The sequence below is a fragment of the Zingiber officinale genome, chromosome 5A (assembly GCF_018446385.1).
Source record: "Zingiber officinale cultivar Zhangliang chromosome 5A, Zo_v1.1, whole genome shotgun sequence".
In the NCBI taxonomy this organism is placed as follows: Eukaryota; Viridiplantae; Streptophyta; class Magnoliopsida; order Zingiberales; family Zingiberaceae; genus Zingiber; species Zingiber officinale.
In genome coordinates this window covers 122543987-122569388 of record NC_055994.1, presented here as the reverse complement: position 1 = coordinate 122569388, position 25402 = coordinate 122543987, and the positions used below count along the sequence as shown (strand labels likewise).

At 46.1% G+C, this 25402-nt stretch overlaps 1 long non-coding RNA gene across 1 annotated transcript; it reads left to right on the top strand.

Annotated features, from left to right (window-relative positions):
• The first annotated feature begins 3973 nt into the window (after positions 1 to 3973).
• Positions 3974 to 4994, top strand: LOC121983187. Its single transcript, XR_006112419.1, has 3 exons — positions 3974 to 4233; positions 4319 to 4383; positions 4944 to 4994. It is a non-coding gene; the product is annotated as an uncharacterized LOC121983187 (long non-coding RNA).
• The last annotated feature ends 20408 nt before the right edge of the window (positions 4995 to 25402 follow it).

The window sequence follows — 25402 nt, the reverse complement described above, 5'->3', positions numbered from 1 at the left end:
TAGTTGGTTAAGAGTTAGAGTTACATACCAGTCTTTGTTACTATTAGTAGGGTGGTGGATGATATCTGTATACATATGTTGACTCAGATTGTATTACTCCAGCTGGTTAGATCAGTTTAGGATTGATTTACCTGATTGACTTGTGCCATTGTGGATTGATCTATCTTAGTTGGTTCCGTACCCTTGTTATTTTGATTAGTAGAGTATTGATTTACTCATGTTGGTTAGGTTTATAGATTACCCTTGTTGACTTGGGTAGTGGTGGATTGATGTTACCTTAGTTGATTTTGACGAGGATTGATTTACCCTTATTAGATCAGTTAGTTGACGACCGATTTAGTTAGTAGTTTGATCATTAGGGTATCATAATACTCTATTTTAGAGATTCTGATCTTTGGGGTTACTTGTGTTGGGTTAGATATTTGGGAGACTCACTTGAGTACGTGACTTGTAACGTCATGGGGAGGACTGAGTTAGCCGTATACCATTATCGCCTTGGTCAGCCTGTAGAGGGTTGTCGTATCCTATTCCATGGGGACTTTGACCATGGACTGTCTGTACCTGATAGGATGACTTAGAAGGTACATTTGGATATGATACCTCCACAGATGTAAGAAAAGTGTAAGGCTGCATGCTTAACACTTATGAGATACATCCATTACTAGGGTGTATGAGTTGGAGAGTACATTTGGATATATGATTTGTACTGGCGTAGGAGAGTTGAAGTTAGCTGCTTAACCTTTACGTGACCCGGTACCACGTGAAGGAAGAAGCAGAGAATGCTTTTTGAGGATCAGGTCATCACTTAGCGATTTCCTTGAGGTGTTTGGAGAGAGAGTGATTCTCTACTTCTTTTGATAGCAGGATGGGTTTTAAGGCAATGATCTGTAGACTAGCCTAACGTTGTTCCATGGGAGATCCTGACTCATGGAACTATTGGATATGATTAGATATCCATGATGTACGTAGGGATATATACCCCGCAATGGTGCGGAGGTAGTGGTGTTAGTTGAGTAATACCTAGGAGGTCCGAAAATGACTAGGTATAATTCTATATGATGATCCTCGAGGGGTAGAGTGTCGATTGATCGATAGTTTGATTAGCTATTTAGTTATAGCGTTCCTCTATCTTTGTCTTCATTGCTCGGTACTAGAGGTTACTGAACCTCAGGGTGGAGCAGTCACAGTATGATGGGGTACAAGACAATGATTAGACGACTAAGCTAACGTTGTCTCTATCAGGTGGCTTAAGACATTGACCACGTGATCATTTTACCAGATCTTGTAGTCTATATCTCATATTAGAGGGTTTGACCTTTTATCGGTATTTGTTGAGGGACATATATAGGATGATGATGAGGGTGGTGGAGATACTTTCTAGATGGGTAGACTCTTAGTCAGAAGGTTGTATGACCCTGTGACTTTGGATTGACATTCCTTTACTATGGATATTTGATTATCAGAAAGGATGAGATGATGAGATTTGACAGACTTTTGGGATACATTTAGTTGTTGGCAGTAGGTGTTGACGGTTGGATGCTTTCCTTTTTCTCTATCTTTGTGTAGGAGACTATCTGGTATGATTGATTGATGTTGAGGACGATTTTGATTGATGGATATTGTGAGATCAGGTGTGGTGATAGATTGTCTTTTGAGGATCTATTAGTGGATATTGGTTTGATGGTCTACTATTTGGTGTTTGAGGTTGATAGAGACATGAGGAGTAGCACTTGTGTGATATTTATGGATTTGGTGATTTGTAGTTAATGATAGATTACAGACTTATTGTCGAGGATCTTACGGTTGAGACTGTTTGTTGTACGTACATTACGAGTCTTTGGTGTTACCATTTAGGCATACCGTGCCTTGATGTTTTTATGGACTTGATGTACTTGGTATTCCTAGGGTGATTGGATCGGTTTTCATTGTCTTCATTGACGATGTTGTGATCTATTTTCGATCTGAGGTGGATTACGTACACTATCTTTACATAGTTCTAGAGATGTTTCGACGGGAACATCTATATGTGAAGTTAGTAGTACGTATGGTGATTGTCTTTTATGAGTTTTTGGGACACGTTGTGTTTAGTAGAGGATATCGGTGGATCCACAGGAGATAGAGACTGTTATCAGTTGGGAGTAGGCGCAGTCTATACTAGAGGTTCGCTGTTCCTTTCGTGGTCTGGCTGGATGTTATCGGAGATTAGTTGAGGGTTTTCTACAGTATTTATGCCGTTGACGGGACTGTTCAGAATGAGTATGGAATTTTCCTGGATAGACGCTTACGAGATCAGTTTCAAGAGTTGAAACAAGTGTTAACTGCACGGTCTGAGTTGTACTTTCTAGTGTAGACGGATTTGTACTCTACACAGATGTATCGTATCTGGGAGTCGGTGCAGTTTCGATGTAGCATGAGCGGAGTAGTCTCGTGCTAGTAGTGAGAATTCTCATGTAATGAGAATGAGATTCTTTATTTTCGTGGGAGATCATGTGTGTTCCCGAGTCACTTCTTATCTGGGAGAAGTTACTGTAGGAAACACCTCGAGTTGGATTTATGATACATTCGGATGATATATATTGTATAGAGATTTGGAGCATTCCTATTGGTGGAATGACATTAAGAAAGACATCGCGGATTTTGTAACTTGATGTCTAGTGTGTCAGCAAGTGGAGGCTGAGCATCGGATATCAGTAGGATTGTTTCAGTAGACTCGTATTTTAGTGGAGTTGGGAGCATGTTTTGAGGGATTTTGTTGTAGGATTACCCAGGACATGGAGAGGATATGATGGTTTGGGTAGTCATTATTGGATGACAACTTGGATTCCTAGCTGTCGATTAGTAAGGCGGATTATTTTGGATTGAGTAGTAGGATTAAACTGTGGAGAGATTACTGGACCTTATGGTATATCTCTGAGTGGTGTAGCAGATGGAGATATGCGATTTCACATCATGGTTTTGAAAGAGGTTATAGTAGACTTTGGGTTAAGAGCTTTGCTTTAGTACAGATTTTCACCCTCAGACTGATGGATAGTCTGAGCGTACTATACATATGTTGGAGGATCTGTTGATAGTGGATTTTGGATTTCAGAGGTAGTTGATTTATCTCGCAGTTGGCTAGATTGCAGAGTGGGAGTAGCGGGAATAGGGTGAGTTCATAGCTCACAGAGTCGTCGCTATTCATTTGGAGGTGGATTGTCATGTTAGGGGATATGTTTATGATACTAGGGTGGAGTAGTACATGAGGATGCTGTTTGGTTAGTGTACTTGGAGTGAGTGGTATATGAGTATGTGATTTGGATGTTATCCTTGGATGAGGATCCCTAAGATGACTAGTAAATTTGGGGACCAAATTTTTATTAGTGGGGGAGAATGTAAGATACCGAAAAAAAAATTAAATAATAAATATTATTGGATGAAAAATCTTATTGGATTTTTTCAGGAATTTTTAGAAATTTTTCGGGATTTAAACGGAGTCCGTATGACCCATTTTGAGGGGATGGATTCAGGGTACAGTGGAGGTCTATTTAGGTTACCTATTTAAATGGGAGTTGATTGAGAATTTAACTTAGAGTTTAATTAAATTTAACCTAAGGTATAAAAATCAAATCCCTAATTTCCCTTTTATTTCCTCCGATCCTTAATCCCTCTTCTTCCTTATCTCCTTCCCCGATCCCGACTTTTCTTTCTCTTCCCCTTTCTCTCTCGCGAGCAGGCGACCTAACGACGATGGAGAGACTTCTTCCATCACCGGCTGAGCCTTTCCCCTTCCTCTCCCTATCGCGGCGTGGAGCCTCTCACCCTTCTTGCGGTCAAGCTACGGCCTGCCACCGAACCCGAGCCTTTTTGCCTTTTCTTGCGATTTCTCCATCTTCCCGATCCATCATCGACAGTCGATTCTCTTTCTCCTCCGATCATGCGAGCGCAAGGGATGCAGATCCATCGTCGGAAACCTGATTCTCTTTCTCCTCCGGCCACGCTGCTGATACCGTGGGAGGCCGATGCTGAGCCACAGCACCGTCGGCTTCGAGCAACCCATCGCCGGTCAAAAGGAAGAGGATCTGAACCCTAGATTCGATCCCTCATTGCCTCACCTGGGTGCTGTGGTTTCGAGCAATGGAGCTTCTGTTCCAGCTGAGATTTTGTTGCCATCTACACTGTCATCAGCCACTTGTTACAAGAAATGTTACTAGGCCGGTGGACCATTGGAGAAGGGGTTATTGACATGGAATTAAGGTATGATTTGTTCAGTACCTAGTTAATAGGGGATTGTTCTGTTGATGTATTGGATTGATTCTTGAAGGAATTGATTCTTTGCTAGGGTTGATATCAACAGGGCAAAGTGTGGCTAAGGGATAGACTTCTGATCGCTGTTTGCACATCAGGGTAAGTGTGCTTATGATCTATTATTGATCTGTTTTGTTAGGGTTGCTAATGGTTATAGATTTTGTCTGGTTTTGATTACATATAAACATGTGGACAGATTTATGAAAAGGGGACGAGTTTGGAATTGGAGTTTAACCAATGGTGTCTTATATGTTGATTGACCTGGAGTAATAACAAAATTAATAGAGATTGTTCTATTTATGTTGTTGGAGATTTTTAATGGGTAGACCTAATCCGAAATTGACTCTGTGATGGTTATTGGGTGAATGATTTATGTAAATGGATACATGATCGTTATTGGTATGTGTTGGAGTGATTAGGGTTTGTATTGGGTTGGAATTTGTGGATTTATGATGAGTTTGGATTATGTTTAGATTTAGGAGAAGTTGGATTGAGGATTAATTGGAAGATTAATCAGATATTGGATCTAGTTGGAGTGAACCTAATTGGATTAAGGGATTAGGTTAATTATTTCGATTGGGGTTTTTCTAATTAGATTGGGGAGTTTATTTAGCTATTTGCTACCTATGTAATTAGCTAAATATATTATGTGATCACAGGATTTTATTTCGAGGCGAGCGTCTCGACATGGGATTGGATTGTTTGACGCGGTCGACAGATAAAGGCGGGTATTTCTTCCTTTGCCTCTATGTAGTTTTTCTTGTACTTAGTGCATGGTTATTATTGGATGAATTAGGCTGCTTTATCTTATATCATGATCGGTTGTTGTTTTTCCTGCATGATACTTATGCTTGACCCTTGTGATGATCTCTTTAATTCTGATACAGTCTCCACTCTTGATATCTACTCTGTTGTGATGACACGTGTAGAGTATGTCTTATAGGGATTGTTGGGCTGTTAGTATTACCATGCTGATTGGGTATATAATGTGGATTGTGTGTAGCTTGGTATGTGTTTTAGGAGTCATCATGTTGACCCTACTTTTGCATGTTGTATGTACACACGGGTTTGACTATGTACTTTTGGAGGAGTTGTGTTGATTGTGTGTTTATGGTTTATACACGGGTCTGAGGTGTTTTTATTGGAGGATACATGTTGATTGTACTTATAATTTTGTGTACATGTGTCTGGTGGGATTGTTGGAGATTTTTGGTTGATTATACATGTGTAGCGGGTACATATGTTTGGTGGGATACGGGGAGGTATCATGATGATTATACTCATGTTGGAGGTATTTATGAGGTTTGGGGTTGTTGCATGGATGATGATTATATATATATATCATGTTCATCATTCATTGCATCTGATGACCATTGTCTCCCTTGTGGTGAGAGAGTCGTCAGTTGGTTTGGGAATAGCACCGCACACTCGGCCACTCATGGGTAGTGGTAGTTGGAGCAGTTGCTGCTAGTCCTGTCGTGCCACCCGGTCACGAGGTTTAGTGAGATCCGGCGTTGTGAGCAGTCAGGGACCCTGATGCTATTTAGCTAGATAGCTATTAGCGGACTGTCCGCCTCGACCACTATATAGTGGGCTGGAGGGTAGTACAGTCGTCACAGACCCAAGCCTCTCGGCCATACAGGGGTCGTGGTGTTCGGAGAGGTGGCGGGGGTGACCATGGAGCATGCATGCACTTTTGCATATGATGCACGGTGCATCTGGGGGTTATATTTGCATACATGCCTACTAGATACTAGTTGCATGTGTTTGTGGTATGTTGCATTTGTTTGCGATATGATTGTTGCATTTGGTTGCCATGCTGCATACATGTCATTTATTTTACATGTATATGCAGTCGTACTTATATTGCACAGGTGTCACGGGTGTATCTGTTGCAGATCCGGTGAGTTTACTGATCATTGTACCAGGTGTCGATTCCAGATTGGGTTTGTATCTGTCATTATGTTAGTTGTGCTTTGTACAGTTTATGTCAGGTTATTATGTCAGGTATGTTCAGATGCATTGATTATGATAGTATGACCATGTTCATATTCCCTACTGAGACTGTATACTTGTGATCTCCATGTTTTATGTATAGACCATGCACTATCTTTTCTATTACCCGCTGAGTTACCTATACTCACCACCGCATGTATATATTTATGTTTTCAGGTAGATGGTTGGAGTGTCGCTCGGAGTATCCTGTCTGCCGGGTCCTACGTCACATCCGAAGATCGCGCTTGCTTTCTTTGTATATTCTTTTCTTATTTTTGGCATTGTATTTGTGTATAGCCATGTGGCTATCTTATAGTTTTGGTGTTGTATTTGTGTTTAAGCCTTGCCGGCATGCATTGTATCTATTTGTCTTGTGTGGGCTTTCCGTTTTCGTTTTTCCGCTGTGTTGGTTTTTGGTACAGCCGTGTAGGCTGTTTTATATATAACTGCGTGGTTGTGATTGTTTCATTCCAGCCGTGTGGGCTGTTATTATAACTGCGTGGTTGTGTATATAAATATTCCAGCCGCATGTGGCTGATGTATTTTGCTTGTAGTGATGCTTCAGATTGTCAGCCGTACAGAGGAGGTGCTGTCGGATTTTTGTCTGGCAGAGACTCCTTTGGGGCGTGACAATTAGTTTTAGTAAAACATGCTGCAAGTGGTAACCACGATCAACTGTGCTAGCCACGAAGCTGTTACCGGAGTATGGTCGCACAGTTGTGATGGTCAGAACGGTGACAATGGCTGAATTGGCGGCAGATGAGGTAGCTCGGACACGGTTTGCTTACTGGTAGCCACTGACAGGAGCAACAATCAACCATGGTTGTGACAATGGTTGGCTGGGCTCGGAACTGACAAAAATGCAACAGTAGTCTTTGGGATGGCGGTTGGTTGTATCGGTGTTGGCGGCAACTCGCGATAGCGACGACATTGAGCAGAGACGCGAGTGGGAGAGGCCCGATCGCTAGAATCTAGGGCACAGGACTAGCTGGTGGAGAGACACAAGGTGAAACAACACAGGGTGGCACTGGGGAAGAGATCTCGCGACGGGGTTTCCTAGAAAAGCAGTAATGTGTCGACGAAAGGGAAGGGCGGACAGTGACGTCGGTGGTTAGCAATCAGCGGCAGCGCACAAGTGAGGAGGGTGAGCGACGCGATGAAGAGTCAAGGAAGAAAGGTTCAGGCGGAGGAAATGGGGAAAACCTATGTTTATATACTTAGGTTAACAACAACTTTAGATTAATTAAATCCATTAACTCCTACTCATGTAATATTCCAAACAGGCTTTCTCTGAGCCTAACCTATTCATCCCTTTAAACGTGTTATACAGACTCCATTTAGATCCAGAAATATTTCTAAAACTTCCCGATAAATTTTGTAAGATTATTTCCTCAATAACACTTATTATTTAATTATCGTATCTTACACAATTGATTGTCCCAATCTATTACCCAACTCTAACTTGCTTAATCCAAATCTAGGGTTTTCTTACCTAACATCCGATCAACCATGACTTGTTGGGACTTTCCCACCAAATATCCGATCAACCTTTGACCCACTTGGACATTGTCAACTTCCCGTTGGGCTTTCGATCACCAAGTGTAGTCATCCTTGACCCACTTAGATTTTATTCTTGCCTCATCGTATTTAGGACTTTCCCTTTGCCAATGTGTGGTCCTCCCTTACGCACTTGGACATTCCTTTGCAAATGTGTGATCCTCCTTAATTCACTTAGACTTTCCTTTGCCAACATACAGTCCTCCTTGATCCACTTGGACTTTGCCTTGCCTAACCTCTAGTTAGATCTTTTCCCTTGTCTAATCACAGTTAGAACTTTCCTTTGTCTAACCCTTAAGTTAGGACTTTGTCTTTCCTAACCATCAGTTAGGTCTTTGCCCTTGCCTAACTCCCGAGTTAGGATTTTACTTTGCCTAACCTCCGGTTAGGGCTTTCTAGTCAAGTATCAGTCCTCCATGACCTACTTGACTCCCGTCTTATATATCGTCAAATATCTGATCAATCTTAACTCATTTGACCTCTTCTCATATATTGTCCCACATATTGTCCAAATATTGAAACTCAAGTTCGAACTCACTCGAGCTTAGTCAAACTAGTTAACCTTGACCCGAGGATGATTACACTAACAATATTTTCCTTTTTGATATTTGACAATATGTTTAAGTTAGGTTAACCTATTAGCCCAACTTTATTCCATGCCTAAGCATGAATGCGTAGTGATCCGGCGGTAAGAATGGGAGACCCATTTCCTGAAGGGTCTCAGCTTGAGGACCGATGAAGGGCTGACTAAGCGGTTAATGGCCACGCCGAGCAGCTGAGTAAGTCCGAGCGGGGCTAGACATAACCCATCCAAGGGTTTGGGTTTCCGACGCCAAGGCAGGAGGATCGAAGGGCCGAGCGGGATGCGTACAACGAGTGGAACACAGCAAGTTCCGGCTGTGGCAGATAACCGAGTACGAGAAGGTGGCCTTCCTCGACGCCGATATCCTCATCCTTCGAAACATCGACTTCCTCTTCGCGCTGCCGGAAAGGTTGATACAGTAGCAGTATGGCCTCATGGACATCTTCCTGACATATTCATATCTGGGCATGGCCCTTCTGACAGACCCATACCTGGGCATGGTCAAAGGCAGGTGGTTACTTTGATTGGTGCGCCTAGGCTTCTTCGGGAGGTCTATATAAGGCCTCCATTTCTTCGCCGGAGGTATGCATGTCCTCATCTTGATCTGTAGACCACCTTCTTGTTATTCCTCGCCTGACTTGAGCGTCGGAGGGCCGTCGCCGGGACACCCCTCCCGGCTCGGTTTTGCTGCAGGTTCACCGGAGCCCTCGAGGACCCAGCAAGGAGCGCCGCATCCCCAGCGTTCGTTGACCCTTGGTTCGAACAGGATCAAATTGGCGCCGTCTGTGGGAACGCACCTGCATTCGAACAGGAACAATGGACGAGGCTGGACGACAACACACCGTGACGCTTTCAACAGAAGAACTCGATGCTCTAGTCGAGATGAGGGCCACCAAACTTATGGAGCAAAAACAAAAAGCATCAGCCGAACGGCCGAAGCAACAAGCAACATCTGCGTCTGGTGGCCGAGCGGAAGCACCTCAAGCCACCGTCGCATTCCATCGGGCCTTATTTCGCACCCCTGAAACCGCACCAGCTCGAAGAGATAGAGGCTCTTCTTCAGACGAAATGCCAAGGCGGGATGACAGGAAGGAGAAAGCTCCCCGAGCAGACTCATCTCCCGAGCCGATCAATCGTCAATTCTCGGAGGTTATTCTACGAGACCCTCTACCCAAGCACTACGTGCCTCCGACGATCGGCGAGTACAATGGAACAACGGACCCGGATGATCATCTGGGTAAGTTTGATAACATGGCTACACTCCAGCAATATACAGATGGAGTAAAGTGCCGCGTCTTCCTTACAACTCTCTCGGGATCGGCTCAACGGTGGTTTCGGAGGTTGCCGGACGGATCCATCACTAGCTTCAAGGACTTCCGAACGGCCTTCCTCCACCACTTCGCTAGCAGTCGGCGTTATCAGAAGACAAGTGTCAGCTTGTTTGCCATCAAGCAAGAGTCAAGAGAATCGCTTCGAGCCTACATCCAGCGATTCAACCAAGTGGCGATGGATATCCCAACGGCCACATCGGAGACGATGATGAATGCCTTCACTCAGGGCCTTGTGGATGGGGACTTCTTCCAGTCGCTCATCCGAAAGCCGCCCGAGATTATGATCATATGCTACATCGGGCCAACGAATACATAAACGTGGAAGAAGCACAAGCCGCCCGGAAAAAGGAAACTCCCACCGAGCGGGCACCTATTCATGCCGAGCGGAAACAGCACGCCGCTCAGCAGCCACCTAGAGGACCGAAAGCTGAAGCAATCCGATTCGCACGTACAAGAAGTGGCTGCCGCTCGGCCCAAGCCAAAGAAGAGGTGGACCCCTATGTTCTGCTCCTTCCACCAGACGAATACGCACAACACGAAGGATTGTCGAAGTCTTCCCTTCGTGGTCAATCCCGTCCCCAGGAATGCCGAACGACGGTCTCCTCCCATCGACAGGAGACAAAGGACCCATGAAGCTGACCGGACCCGCACTGAAAGGCGACATCAACAGACACCCGATCGACACCGATCTCCGAGACATGAGAATCGCCGGGCGTCCAGAGAACGGTCACGACCGTCCGCTCGGGAAGAGGAAAACAGAAGCAATACTTCCCGGGGCGAGATTAACGTTATTGCTGGCGGGCCGACCGGAGGAGACTCCAACCGAGCCAGAAAGGCGGGCGTCCGGCAGCTACAGATCCACGCAGTTGGTTGTAGCCAAGAGCGGGCAAGTGGACCGGAAATCACTTTCGGGCCCGGAGACTTAGAAGGAGTAGACGTGCCCCACGACGACGCTCTGCTCATCAAAGCGGTAATAGCAAATTACACTATTCATCGCGTATTTATTGACACAGGGAGCTCGATCAACATTATATTCAAGAAGGCGTTCGATCAACTGCAAATTGATCGAGCCGAGTTGCTGCCCATGATAACGCCGCTCTACGGGTTCACGGGTAACGAAGTGCAGCCGGTCGGACAAATACGGCTGGCTATCTCATTGGGGGAAGAGCCACTCAGGAGGACGCGAACAGCAAATTTCGTGGTGGTGGACTCTCCCTCATCATACAACGTCATTTTGGGACGACCGGCGCTCAGTGAGTTCCGGGCGGTCGTCTCCACCTTCCATCAGAAGATGAAGTTCCCCGTCGAAGACAAAGTGGGAGAAGTACGGGGTGATCAGTTAGCAGCTCGGCGATGCTATATCGAGATGGTCCGAGCAGAATCCAACTCTGCTCGGAAGGCACCCCGAATCGAGGTAAATGCCATCACTGAAAAGCCGCCCTCTTTAATTTATGAAGAAAAAGAGGAAGTACAGATTCACCCGACCCGATCGGAGGCTACAACTTTTATCGCCTCTAATCTGGGGGAGGAACAGAAGGAGGAACTGATCCAATGTCTCCAACGAAATCATGATATCTTCATCTGGTCAACACATGAGTTGCCCGGGGTTTCGCCAAGCCTAGCGCAGCATGAATTGCATGTCCGACCGGATGCTCGGCCAGTGAAGCAGAGAAAAAGGGATTTCAGTGCCGAGCAGAATGCTATAATCCGGGCGGAAGTAGAAAAACTTCTGGAGGCCGGCCACATACGCGAGGTGCAGTTCCCGAGCTGGCTGGCCAACGTGGTATTGGTCTCCAAGCCGGGCGGCAAGTGGAGAGTCTGCATTGACTTTCGGGATTTGAACAAAGCATGCCCCAAGGACTTCTATCCTCTGCCCCGGATAGATCAGCTGGTGGACTCTACGGCCGGCTGCGAATTAATTTGCATGCTTGACGCCTATCAAGGATATCATCAAGTGCCGCTCGCCCGGGAAGATCAAGAAAAAGTAAGCTTCGTAACGGCCGACGACACATATTGCTATAAGGTGATGCCGTTCGGATTGAAAAATGCCGGGGCCACCTATCAACGCTTGATGAACAAGGTGTTCAAGGAGCAGATCGGGCGTAATCTGGAAGTCTATGTGGACGACATCCTTATCAAATCCGTCCGAGCGGCCGATCTCTTCGAGGACATGGAAGAAACCTTCCGAACGCTTCGCAAATATGGAGTCAAGCTAAATCCCCAAAAGTGCCTCTTCGGAGCAAAAGGAGGGTGTTTCTTGGGATATATAGTGACCGAGCGAGGAATTGAAGCCAACCCCAGCAAGGTGAAAGCTCTGCAAGACATGCTTCCTCCTAGAAACACAAGGGAAGTGCAGCGGTTGACCGGCCGGATAACTGCTTTGTCCAGATTCATCTCCAAAACCGCCGACCGGAGCCTTCCATTCTTCAAGATCCAAGGCTACTAAATTCCAGTGGGATGAAGAATGTGACCGAGCTTTGGAGAATTGAAGACATATCTTAATTCTCCGCCCAGCTGCCGATCGGGGTGAGTCATCAGATATTTATTTGTCGTCAGAGCATGTCAGAGGCTCAAGACTTGTGAGGGCAAGCGCTAAGAGTATTTTCTAAGCCACATTTTAAAAGATGTCGAATCTCGTTACACCGGGCTCGAGAAGTTGGCCTTTGCTTTAGTTCTAGCCGCTGCGACCGTATTTCTTGGCTCACACCATCATTGTCCGGACAGTCCACTCGGAAGAGTATTGTTAAATCCGAAGCGTCCGGACGGCTCATCAAGTGGACGATGCAATTAAGTGAATTTGACATCCAATATCAACCCCGCTCGGCGATCAAAGCCCAATCTCTGGCTGATTTTGTGACCAAGTGCAAAGGCCGAGCCGAAGCTATGTGGAGAATATATGTGGATGGGTCCTCTACTCGGCTCGGGATTGGAATATTGTTGCTCTCACCTCAAGAAGAGAAGATGCACCTATCCGTCAGGTCTGGATTACAAAGCTACCAACAACGGAGGAGTATGAGGCCCTCATAACCGGATTGCAGGCGGCACGTGGGTCGGGTGACTCTCTATTCGGACTCACGTTGGCCGCTCAACAACTTTCTCGCACCTTTGAAATCAATGTTCGGCTTAAACTCTACGTTGAGGCCTTTGAAAAACTCAAAGCTACTTTCCGAGAGGTTCTTATACAGAAGATCCCCCGAACGGAGAACCAGGCAGCAGACGAGTTAGCCAAACTCGCAAGTTCAATAACACCAGTTGCCATTCAGCAACCAATTGAAAAAGTACTGCTGGTGGCACACGTCGATCGGATGCAAGGCCTCACGTTTCCAAGCGACTGGAGGACACTTATTATAGAATTCCTCCGTTCGGGCACCACACCCTCCGATGAATATGCAACCCGACTCCTCAGGAGAAGAGCCGGTCGGTTTACACTCATTGGAGATCAGCTTTACAAGAAAGCTTTCTCGCGCCCATTGCTGAAATGTGTAAGCTCGGAGGACTCAGCTTACATCCTCCAGGAAGTATATCAAGGATCATGCGGGGGTCATCCAGGCGGGCGCTCATTGGTCAAGAAGATCCTCTTGGTCGGATACTTTTGGCCAACTTTACAAACAGACGTCGTTCGGACAGTATCTACCTGCCTTTCATGCCAGAACTATCACAACTTCTCCCACCGACCGGCCGAAGAAATGAAGGCGTCAAGCGTTTCATGCCCGTTCGACCAATGGGGAATGGATATTGTCGGTCCATTTCCGATGGCGTCCGGACAGAGGAAATTTTTACTAGTGGCGGCGACTATTTCTCCAAATGGGTGGAGGCCGAGTCACTGCAAAGATCACCGAACAAATGGTTAAAAATTCATCGGCGACACATCATTTGTCGTTTCGACATCCTCGTCGACTAGTGTCCGACAACGGGCGGCATTCACATGGAAGATGTTAGAGGATTGGTGCAAGAGCTACGATTGAGCAACATTTCACATCCGTGGCCTATCCTCGAGCAAAGTGGTCAACCGGGAAATTCTCCGTATCCCGCGCTCGGCTCGACCACTTGGGAGGAAGTTGGCGATGAAGTGCCGAGCGCTTTATGGGCCATCCGAACAACCCTAAGGAAGGAATGGGCGTTACACCTTTTCATCCGTGTACGGAGGTGAAGCGTCATTCCTGAGGTCGGCGTTGAGTCCATCCGGTCCATGTTATGATGAAGGCAATGCCGAGCGGAGGAATACGGAGTGGATTTGGTCGACGAAGAGCGTGCCAAGGCATCCGTTCGGTGATGGCGTATCGTCAACGGATGAAGCAAAACTACAACCGCGTCATCCCCGATCATTCCGTGTCGGCGACCTTGTTTGAAGAAAGTCAAGCTCGGCGACGCGCAAGCTTGAAGCTCGTGGGTGTCCCTTCAAAATCATCGAAAAGCTCCGCCGGGCGTATTATTTGGAGGATGAGGACGGTCGGCGCTAGATAGGCCGTGGAGCGAACCACCTCCAGCCTTACGGGCGGGGTGAGAGGTGTGCCAATGTAAATCATCCTATGTACTTTTTTCAACTAATATCGAAATGCGTAAATGAAGAATCAAGAGAACAAATATAAGGCATTGGCAAGAAACGAAGGCCACGAGCCGCAACAGGAGGTAAATGGGTCGAGCCAAGCGCCCGAGGATCAAAGACCCAGTACCTTCCTGATGGAGATAAATTATCCGAGCCAAAATGCTCAAGCTGGAGGTTCGGCCAGGAGTACGTTCTCCAAGCTGGGTAAAGGGGCATATGGGTTATCCGAGCCAAGCACCGAATAAGTGAAGGCCTCCCACCGATTAGGTTCGCAAGCAAATGACCCATGCCGCTCGCCGCACAAAGACCGCTCTGCGCGAGATAAGTTATGAAGGCCAAGGTCGCCGACCTGGTAAGGAGTTAGCTGAAGGCCGTCTAGCCCAGACGTTAAACCGTAGAGCAGCGCCGACCGCCTATAAATAACCGTCTAGCCCAGACGTTAAACCGTAGAGCCGCCGACCGACTATAAAAACCGCCTGCCCAGCCCGGACGTTAAACCAGAGCCGCTACCGACCGCTATAAATAACCGCGCCTAGCCCGGACATTAAACCAGAGCCGCCCGACCGGCTATAAACATCCGCTACCGACGAGCACCGCTCGTTAAAATCGAGAGCCGCTACCGACCGCTATAAACATCCGCTACCGACGAGCACCGCCGTTAAAAATCGAGAGCCCCGCCGACCGGCTATAAATAACCGCTACCGACGAGCACCATCGTTAAATCGAGAGCCGCTACCGATCGGCTATAAACATCCGCTCCGACGAGCACCGTCGTTAAAATCGAGAGCCGCGCCGACCGCTATAAACATCCGCGACGAGCACCGCCGTTAAAATCGAGAGCCGCGCCGACCGCTATAAACATCCGCGCCGACGAGCACCGTCGTTAAAAATCGAGAGCCGCGCCGACCGGCTATAAACATCCGCGCCGACGAGCACCGTCGTTAAAAATCGAGAGCGGCCGACCGCTATAAACATCCGCGCCGACGAGCACCGCCGTTAAAATCGAGCCGCGCCGACCGGCTATAATAACCGCGCCGACGAGCACCGCCGCTAAAGATCGAGAGCCGCGCCGATCGGCTATAAACATCCGCTACCGACGAGCACCGTCGTTAAAATCGAGAGCCGCTACCGACCGCTATAAATAACCGCTACGACGAGCACCGCCGTTAAATCGAGAGCCGCTACCGATCGGCTATAAACATCCGCTCCGACGAGCACCGTTTAAATCGAGAGCCGCTACCGATCGGCTATAAACATCCACGACGAGCTCATGATCGCTCACAAGTACCAGATTGATTAATGCCGGCCACCGTCGGTTTGCCAATACTTCGCGTGCACTGAATGCAAACAATATGGTTAAGCGCTAAGTGATTTTGAGGAAGCGAGTCAATTAATTAATCCGATCGATCGTTTAGTAGGAAACCCGGGGAGCCCAACAGATTATACGAATGAGCAGCAACGCATTAAAAAGGGGCAATGAAAGGCAAACAAAAAATACAAGGCGCATAAGGGAGCCGAACGGCACGTACAATAAAGTTTTTGCATCCGCCAAGCGGATGAAATACAAAAAGCACTTGAAAGAACTCGCCTCACTCCGGGTCTTCAAAATTAAAAAAGGCGTCCGGGATGTCATCAATCATGGCCGCCAGGTCGGAGGCGGGAATATGCATTCCCTCGGGAAGGTGGCCACCCTTCTTCAGGTACGCTAGGGTGACCTTGACCGCTTCGGCGAATGTAGAAGAGACATTGTCACCAAATTTCGCGCTGAACCGCTCCGAGTGGAGATATTCTTGGCGCGCCGCTGCTAAGCGACTCGGCTCTCCCTCCTTATACCTTTTAAGCACCGCCCGGGAGGCAATTAGGGAATCTTGGACTGCCTTCAAGTCCATCGCAGCTTTTGTGTGTTCGGCCGAACGGATCTCCCGCTCGGCATTCAGCTCGGCCTCTAGCTTTTTAGATTGCTGATCTAAGGCCCGGACTTCAACTTTCATTTTATCCAGATCAGCAATCGCCCGCCTCTTCTGGCCACTGGCGCGTTTCACGTCCCCGTCCCGCTTCTTCACCAAGTCTTCGAGTCGTGCCACCTCTGCAGCCAGATCAGCAGCCTTCTTCTGTTCGGCCTCGAGAGTTTGTTTCTCCCGCTCGGCCGATGGACCCCCTGATACTTGGAGTTTTTCCAGGAGATCCTCCAGCTCGGCTGATTTGCTCACCCAACGCTGTAAGGAAATAATAAAATCAGAGTCAAACAATAGCATGGCACATGAAGAAAGATGAATTTACCTGTGTGGCCTGATATTGTTATCGCCGAGCTGCTTGGGCGCCATGAGGGCAACTGAATCTGGGCGTCTCAAAAGCTTGGCGAGCGGACCAGGTTATTTCGTGAATGGGGCTCGATGGCCGATCGGCAGACAAGAATATTCCTCCGATGGGAATCGGAGGGTGGTCTTGATGGTCGGATGGCGCTTCTTCAGCTGTAGCCGCTTGTTACGAAGACTCCCTATGGTGGAAGTTTCACCCAACCGACGTAAACGGCGACGAGTCCGGGAGGAGAGCCGAAGGCTGTGTGGTAGGCGAGGCCGCTGGAGTCCAGATCGTGATGGCGGCGAAGCAGCGAGACGGACGGCACCTGTGGTGCTCCCTCTTGTGGTGGCGGAAGGCTGGAGTCCTTCGACGCCGCCGAACTTCCAGCAGTGGATCCTCGACTTGAGGGACCCCACTCGGCGGGGGCCGAGGAAGCAGGATCCGCCTCAACCTCCGTTGAAGCGGATGGGGCAGCATCTGCTTGGGGCGGACCGCGCCCCCTCTCCCGTGTCTGCCGGGCGGCTGGGAATGAGACCCCGTGGTGGCCGCCTCAATTTCCACGGCCTTCAGTTTCAGATGAGCGGTAGCCTTGGAGTGCCACATGACTTCAGCTGCAATAGAAGAAATTAAAATCAGTTAGATAAAAAAGGTGAAGGGAGTAAAGAGTCTCTTACCCATACGGTAGGGAAGATTGGCTCGAACGGGAGATAACCCAAAAATATACAACACCCCCTTGAGAAGCAACTGGTCTATCTTGTACCGCTGACCGGGCAACCAGTTCGCCGCATGAAGATATGCCGGGTTGCTTCTGAATTTGCCGAGCTCCGGCTGAGTCGGCACGGCGGTTTGCCATTTGGTTCGAAAGGCTGGCCGCTCGGGAAGTCGGATGTAGAAGAAAAATTCTTTCCAATGCTTGTTGGAGGTCGGCATATTATCAAAAAATTTAAAGCCTATTCTACTCTGGAAAATGAAAGTGCCCAACTCGGATTGTTTAGGGTAGAAAAAGAAGTGGAATATTTTGGGGTCAAGAGGGATACTGTGCAGTTTAAAGAGGACGACCACCCCGCTCAGCAGCCTAAAGGAATTCGGCACAAGTTGGCCGAGCGGGATGCGAAAATAGTTGCAAACCTCTAAAATAAAGGGATGGGTAGGAAATCTAAGGCCGCCCTGGAATTGGTCTAGAAAAAAACAAATGGTGCCGATCGGGGGGTCATGGGGCCGGTCAGTCGGGTTGGCTACAACTATTTCATAGTTATCGGGAATCCCATACGTCCGAACAAGGCGCCGAGCACCCTCCTCATCAAACCGACTCTCCATGGTCAGGTACCAAGGGTCGTGAACACCAATAGCGGGTTCGGAGGAGCTTGCCATCTCGAAGGAGCAAAAAGACAGCGAGAAATCGAAGGAATGGGAACAAAGGAGGCAGAACAAGTTGGGAAGGCCTTGTAAGGGAAGGGAGAAGCTTACTGAGGGAAGGTAGACAGAAAGGATCACCAAAGAGCCGAAGACCACCAAGAGGCGAGAGCTGGGACGGCCGGAATGATGCAGCAGCAGCGGGCACCTTCGACGGAGAATACGCGATGAAACAGAAAATGCGGCATAAAAGGCGAAGACGAGGGTTTTATACGAACGAGGCTGGTCAGCCTCGTCCGTCGGATGCAGGTCACGGAAGACGAAGTCATCATCTAGCCGTCCGTTTCAAAATGACCAGCGTCCCATCGTACGGATCATCACCGCCACGCGAGAAGAGCCACGTGGCGCTCTGTCGCCAGGCACAATTAATGCGCCCATACCGCGCATGCTTCGACTTAATGGAGAAGATTTGCGTGATTTTCGAGAAGATCTAGACAAGCAAACATCCATGTTGAGCGACAAGACAACCGGAATGAAGAGACGAACGACTGAATTTGACAGAAGGGCCGAACGGCCCCAGGGATATTATAAGCTACGGAAAGGCGGCGACCGCCCGCTCGGACACATATAGTCCAGTCAGTCGGACTCACTGCCTCCTTCGACTAGACTTGAAGGGAAGGCAAGTGATCCGGCGGTAAGAATGGGGGACCCATTTTTTGAAGGGTCTCAGCTTGAGGACCGATGAAGGGCTGACTAAGCGGTTAATGGCCACGCCGAGCAGCTGAGTAAGTCCGAGCGGAGCTAGACATAACCCATCCAAGGGTTTGGGTTTCCGACGCCAAGGCAGGAGGATCGAAGGGCCGAGCGGGATGCCGCTCGGCTGGAAACGAAGGGCCGAGCGGGTCGTCCGTTCGGCCAAGATAAGGGCGAGGGTACAAAGGGGGCCGAGCGGCCTATGCGCTCGGCTCGGGATATGGGATATCAGCTAAAGCATGTCTGATGATTAGGCCGTACACAAGATCGCACGATGGAGGACCTTGCCGTCACATCATGGAAAGGTTGATACAGTAGCAGTATGGCCTCATGGACATCTTCCTGACATATCCATATCTGGGCATGGCCCTTCTGACAGACCCATACCTAGGCATGGTCAAAGGCAGGTGGTTACTTTGATTGGTGCGCCCAGGCTTCTTCGGGAGGTCTATATAAGGCCTCCATTTCTTCACCGGAGGTATGAAAAATCTGGATCTGGAGACCACCTTCTTGTTATTCCTCGCCTGACTTGAGCGTCGGAGGGCCGTCGCCGGGACACCCCTCCCGGCTCGGTTTTGCTGCAGGTTCACCGGAGCCCTCGAGGACCCAGCAAGGAGCGCCACATCCCCAGCGTTCGTTGACCCTTGGTTCGAACAGGATCACGTATTTCTAACTTAAACCCTACATTTTCTCTCCCTTTGACACACATAAAAAACTCTTTCACCTTAAGAGTCAATTTTGTCAAAGGAACCCAATGAAAGTCTCATACCTTTCATTGTATCATATGCTTTCCTTTGAGCATATATCGTATGCTCACCCTAGAGCATTCATTCATCACAATGAATATTTACAATCTTCCATTGCCCTCTTAATGAAAAAAAAATCATGTCTTTAGGAAGAAACTTTCCCTTAAAACATACTCCAAACTTCTATCATTATACCAATAATGATTTGGAATTCTTAAACTTTTCGGAAATCCAAAGTTGAAGTTCTGAGGTTGAAAATTCAACTTTGAATCCAAACCTCCTAAACTCCAAATTAGTCCCATTTAACCATTTTTTTCTTATTTTCATAAAAAAACCTTTAAATACTTATCAAAGTACTTTAAAGGGTTAGAGATGGTTAACTCAGCTAAACATGGCTTAATGAACTGAAATCAGACCACTTAAATCAAAATCAACATTCTTAATCTATTGGTTTCAACTATCAATGATTACAACCTCTCTAAATTGATTGAAGTTCGGATTTAATTGATTATGCCCATGTTAATCGATTGCCCGAATCGATTCTGTGAGTCTCTGTGCTCGCAGAAAATTCACCTCAATCAATTGTCGTAATCGATTGGGGTGTGGTAATCGATTGAGACCCGTATCTGAATTTTCTGATTTTTTAAAACAATTTTAGATTCAATTTCATAAAATAATAAATAATTCTATAATTATTGAAAAATCATAAAATTTTACAACAATATTACTTACGTCATACACTATAAAGGAAAAATAATTTTTTTTTTATGAAAATAACTCTCATTTTCAAATATTGATATAAAATTACAAACCATTGAAAATTTTAATGTTTCGCTCTACTTTATATCTAACTAATTAACGGTGATTGATAACAAAAGATAGACTTCCCTAATGTTTTCCAAAATAATTTTAAAATGGTTTTCAAAACTAAATTTTCAACCACGATCTTTGGGCCAGATGCACATGACTTATACAATAGCTTCCCTCATGGTTGGACTTCACGTAATCTATTATTTTGATGATACTAAAACTCCAAAAAGATATACTAAATCAACATTTTGAGTTTTGTTCATTCTTATAACATCTCACTTATATTTAATCTATCTCTAAAGCACATACAAGTCAAACCTTATACTTTTTGTGAGATGTAACTTAGGGTTTTTCCTAAAACTAAAGGATCATGCATATCTAACTGAATATTTAAATTTTGTTCATCCAACCTAGGATGTCAATTTATGTCATTGTCCTTAATTTTAATAAATTAAAATAATGTATGAAAATGATCACGACATATATTAAATGCATATTTTTCAAAAGAGAAACTATCATGGCTAAATGATACATGTGTAGTATGACATATGATATTTTTCGTAAAAATATGAAATGCAAAAGTAATGATGTCATGACATATGATAGGACACACAAAACATGGTAATTTTAGCACAAATAAAATACCTAGATTCTCTATCTAAGTATCACTTAACTAATTGTTAAATTAAAAATATGCCTAAGTTGCCCTTATTTCTCTAAGAAAATGTTAAAATCCCAACTTGAGATTTCTTTGACCTTTTAACCAAATTATGTCAATTTAATCATCAATTCCTTAAAAATATTGGCACACTTTTACTCTTCAAGAGTAAAGATTTAAACTTTCATTTTCAGGTGTAACATTACCTTGAAAATGCCCCAAAGTACCGACTTTGTCACGGTTGGGTTAACCATTCTTCCATTTAGAGTTAACACACTTTAAACACATATAGGGTGTAGAGAACACACTTTTAGGAACCCAAAACCTATTGGTACTCCTTAGATGTTCTAGGTACTCACTCGAGATAACTTTGTAGGATCGAAAAAGTGCTATAGGGGGTGAATATCACTCGTGGCTAATTCGTTCGTTAGAGTAAAACACGCAGCGGAAAAATAAAAATAATACACGAACACCAAGGATTTACTTGGTTCGGAGCCTGTGGCGACTCCTACTCCAAGGCCCGCACGTAAGAGTGCTTTCGATGGGAAATCACTATAGATTTAGAAAATATTACAACTTTGAAGTACAAAATTAATGCACAGATTATACCGACACATAATGAAATGAGAATTGAATGCTTCTGGTAGTCGGAGTTGAGTTACGGCGTTGTCGTATCGTTCTTTGGGCAGCACACGGAAGAAGGATGGCGATTTCGAGTTGTGTCCAAGCTGCTGCTCGAACCAGGCTTAAGTAGCTTGTTGAGGGTGCCTCTAACTGCATGGAGGGCTCCTCCAACCCCGCCGAGATTGCAGCGTCGATAAGCTCTGCATCTTCACTGATTATCCGCCTGAAAGTGCCTCCAAGCTCCATGGAGGGCGCCCTCTATCTAGAGTTTAGGGCACCTCCAAGCTCCATGGAGGGCGCCCTCCATCCAGCGTCCAGAGCGCCTCCAAGCTCCATGGAGGGTGTCCTCGCGTCTTGTTGTGGGGCTGTTGACCAAGTCACCCTAGGCGCCTCCAAGCTCCATGGAGGGTGCCTCAGGACTGTTCATCAGAGGATTTTCTTGTGCAATTTCTGTCCTGCAAGGCATGTTAGTCTACAAACAAGGTATATCCTGCAAAACAAAGTTAACACAACAAAATAAGATAAATAGAAACTTATTTTGACAGTCTCTAGACTGTCCAGTTCTGACTTTGGATTCACCTCCGGAAATCCTAGGTCGAACCGATGCCTACTGTTACCTCACCGGGGAATGCACCCTCACCTACTCCACTCAAGAGAATGTACCTGTTTGCTAGATTGATCCTCCAGATCAACTGAACTTTTGCTCAGCGTCCGAATCTCCAGGACTTTCTGCTGGACGTTCGCTCCACGATCCGTCCAGTCTTCCACCCGATTCGTGACACCAGGATTTCAACCTAGAGTCCCCGACTCTAGGTTTTTTGCCTGAAGCCTTCGACCCGCCAAGACTTTCCGCCTAGGGTTACCACCCCCTAAGACCTAGGGTTACCGCCCCCTAGGGTTTTCCACCTGCCTAATCGCAGCTAGAACTTTTCATCACCTAGGGTTATCGCCCCCTAAAATCTAAGGTTGCCACCCCCTAGGATTTTCCACCTGCCTAGAATCCACTAGGATTTTTGCCTAAGACAACTTAGGACTTTCCTGCAAGCTCAATGAACTTTGTTAGATAACAAGACAACTTAACTTTGAATCCTTTGACATAATCAAAACACAGGTTCATTAATCGGATGCTTCTCGCACCAACAAACTTCCCTCGATACATTCTTGATAGCCTTCCTAGGCTTCATGGAAGCCTTAGTCACAGTAGTCTCCTCAAGGTAGGGATGTAAACGAGTCGAACATAGCCGAACAGTATTAGGCTCGAGCTCGGCTCGTTTAAGTTAGCTCGAATCGAGCTTTTATCACAAGGCTTGAGCTCGACACGTTTTAGAATTATCAAACTCGTGAATAGTTCGAGCTCGGCTCGTTATTAGCTCGATTATCAAAGTTAACGAGTCTAACTCGTTAAGCGAGCTCAGGCTCGTTTTCGGGCTCGTTTAGAACTCATTTTTTGCTCATTTTAGAGCTCATTTTTTGGCTCATTTTAAAGCTCATTTTAAGGCTCGTTTTAGAGCTTGTTTTCTTTGGATCGTTTTAGAGCTCGTTTTTTGGCTCATTTTAAGGCTCATTTTTTTGGCTCGCGAGCCTATAAACGAACATGTTCGCGAGCTCACGATCCGAATATCCTTAAGCTCGAGCTCGGCTCTATAAAACTGTCGAGCTCGAAATCGAGCTCGAGCTCAGCTCGAAATCGAGTTCGAGCTCGGCTCGATAAGATAAACGAACGAACTCGAACGAGCTTTTTATCGAATCGAGCTCCGAATAGCTCGTGAACCGTTTGGTTCATTTACATCCCTACCTCAAGGTTAAATCTAGGGATAACTTTCCTTGTAACCTGATCGTGACTCCTAGACCTAGGGCTAGTTCCATATCCGTATGGAACTCTATGATACGAGGGTATATTCTTCTTGACTTTGGTTTGTATCACAAACCTCTTTTGCCATTGAATGTCTCTTATTCTTCTAAACCTAGGTTTTGCTTCTTAGACCGTAAGACTTCTTTTGTCATTTTTTTAAAGGTTTTCTCTAATTTATCAAGTCTTTACCTCAAAACTTGATTTTCTATTCTTAGATCCTCAAATTTGAACTTTTTATTATTTCCTTCGACACATTTTTTTAAGCACATATTTAAATTATTTTGGTTTTTTTACCTAAACTGTTATCTACCTTTCTAGCCATAGGTACAGTAGTCCTAGAATGAAATGACTTGTAGTTGTCCTTAAATTTATCATGATTTCTATTTTCATGATAAATCATATTAAAATGATAAAAATTATTTTTAACATGCTTTTATCATGATTTAGATAAATATCATTAACTAATGGCACCTTAACATTGTTCTTGGAGGCTCCCCCTGCTAGTGCTGGAAGCACTAGCTGATCAAACTTGTGTTTTGATATTTGAAAAATGTTCAAAGTTAAATTATGTTGTGATCTAACAAGTCTAACTAAGTATGTAGGAAAATCCTAAGTAATCTTAGGCAAGGTGAAAGTCCTAGTTGAGGCTAAGCAAAGAAGTCCTAGTGGACACTAGACAGGTGGAAAGTCCTAGTTGCGAGTAGGTAATAAAGTCCTAGTTTGTGGGGCTGGGCAAAGTTTTGGCAGGTTGAGGACATCGGGTGAAATCCTAGGGTCAAGGACACTAGGTGAAAGTTCTGAAGTCTCAAATGCTGAGTAAAAGTCTAAACTATTTGAAAGACCGATTTGGCAAAAGGTAATCTCTCCTAAGAGGAGTAGGTGAGGATGCATTCCCTGTAAGGAGAACAGTAGGTGTCAGTTCGATCTAGAGTTTCAGCGAAACTCAAAGTTAGAACTGGACAGTCATGAGACTGTCAAATATTATTTTGCTTTACATATTATCTGTTGGACTAACTTTATTTTGTAGAAAGACAAAGGCTGGAAAAGACAGTCCAGGTGGCCAGGAAGGTCCAAGCGCTCGAACGTCCAAGTGCCCGGAGGTGGTCCGGGCACCCGGGATGGGACCAAGTGGGCATCCTCAGGAGCTGAGGTGACGCATGTTGATTTGTCGACCTACATCATAGTCCAAACACCCAAAGTTGGATATAATTTCATAGATCAATTTTTGACGAGGCGTAGACACGTCGACATCAGTCCAGGTGCTCGAGGGCGGTCTAGGTGCTCGAAGGGGGCCTATAAAGCTCCTCTACTAGTAGCTGAAGAACATCAATCCGGACGATTTTCTCTCCTGTGCGCTGCTCCAGAAATAATTTTACGGTGCCAAAACGCTGCTCTGACAACCGAAAGCTCGAGGCTACAATCTTTATTTGTCGGTAACTTTTACACATTCACACTTACATTGTAATTAAGATATATCGTGTAATACTTCAAATTGATAGTGAATTGCCTAACGAAAGAGATCAACGATTGCAGGCCTTGGAGTAGGAGTCGTCACAAGTTGATCAGAGGGCTCCAAGTGCTCAGGCGTCCAAGTGCCCGGGATGGGACTGAACGGGCAACCTCAGAAGCTGAGCTGGCGCATGCTGATTTGCTGACCTACATCACAGTTCAAGCGCTCAGATGGGTCCAGGAACCCGGACGGGTCCAGGGGCCCAGACTTGGATATAATTTTAGAGATCAACTTTCAATGAGGTGCAGACACATCAACATCAGTCCAAGAGCCCGGGGACGATCCAGGTGCCCGGAGGAAGTCTATATAAATCCCCTTGACCAATAGCTGAAGAACATAATCCGAACAACTTTCTCTCTTATACTATTAGAGGTCTGCCCTAATGTGCCTAATAGAGATTCTAGTGAAAAGGAGATTGAGTATCATAGGAAATGGGTCAAGGCAGATGAGATGGCGCGGAGTTACATTTGGCTTTTATATCAAATGTGCTGCAACATCA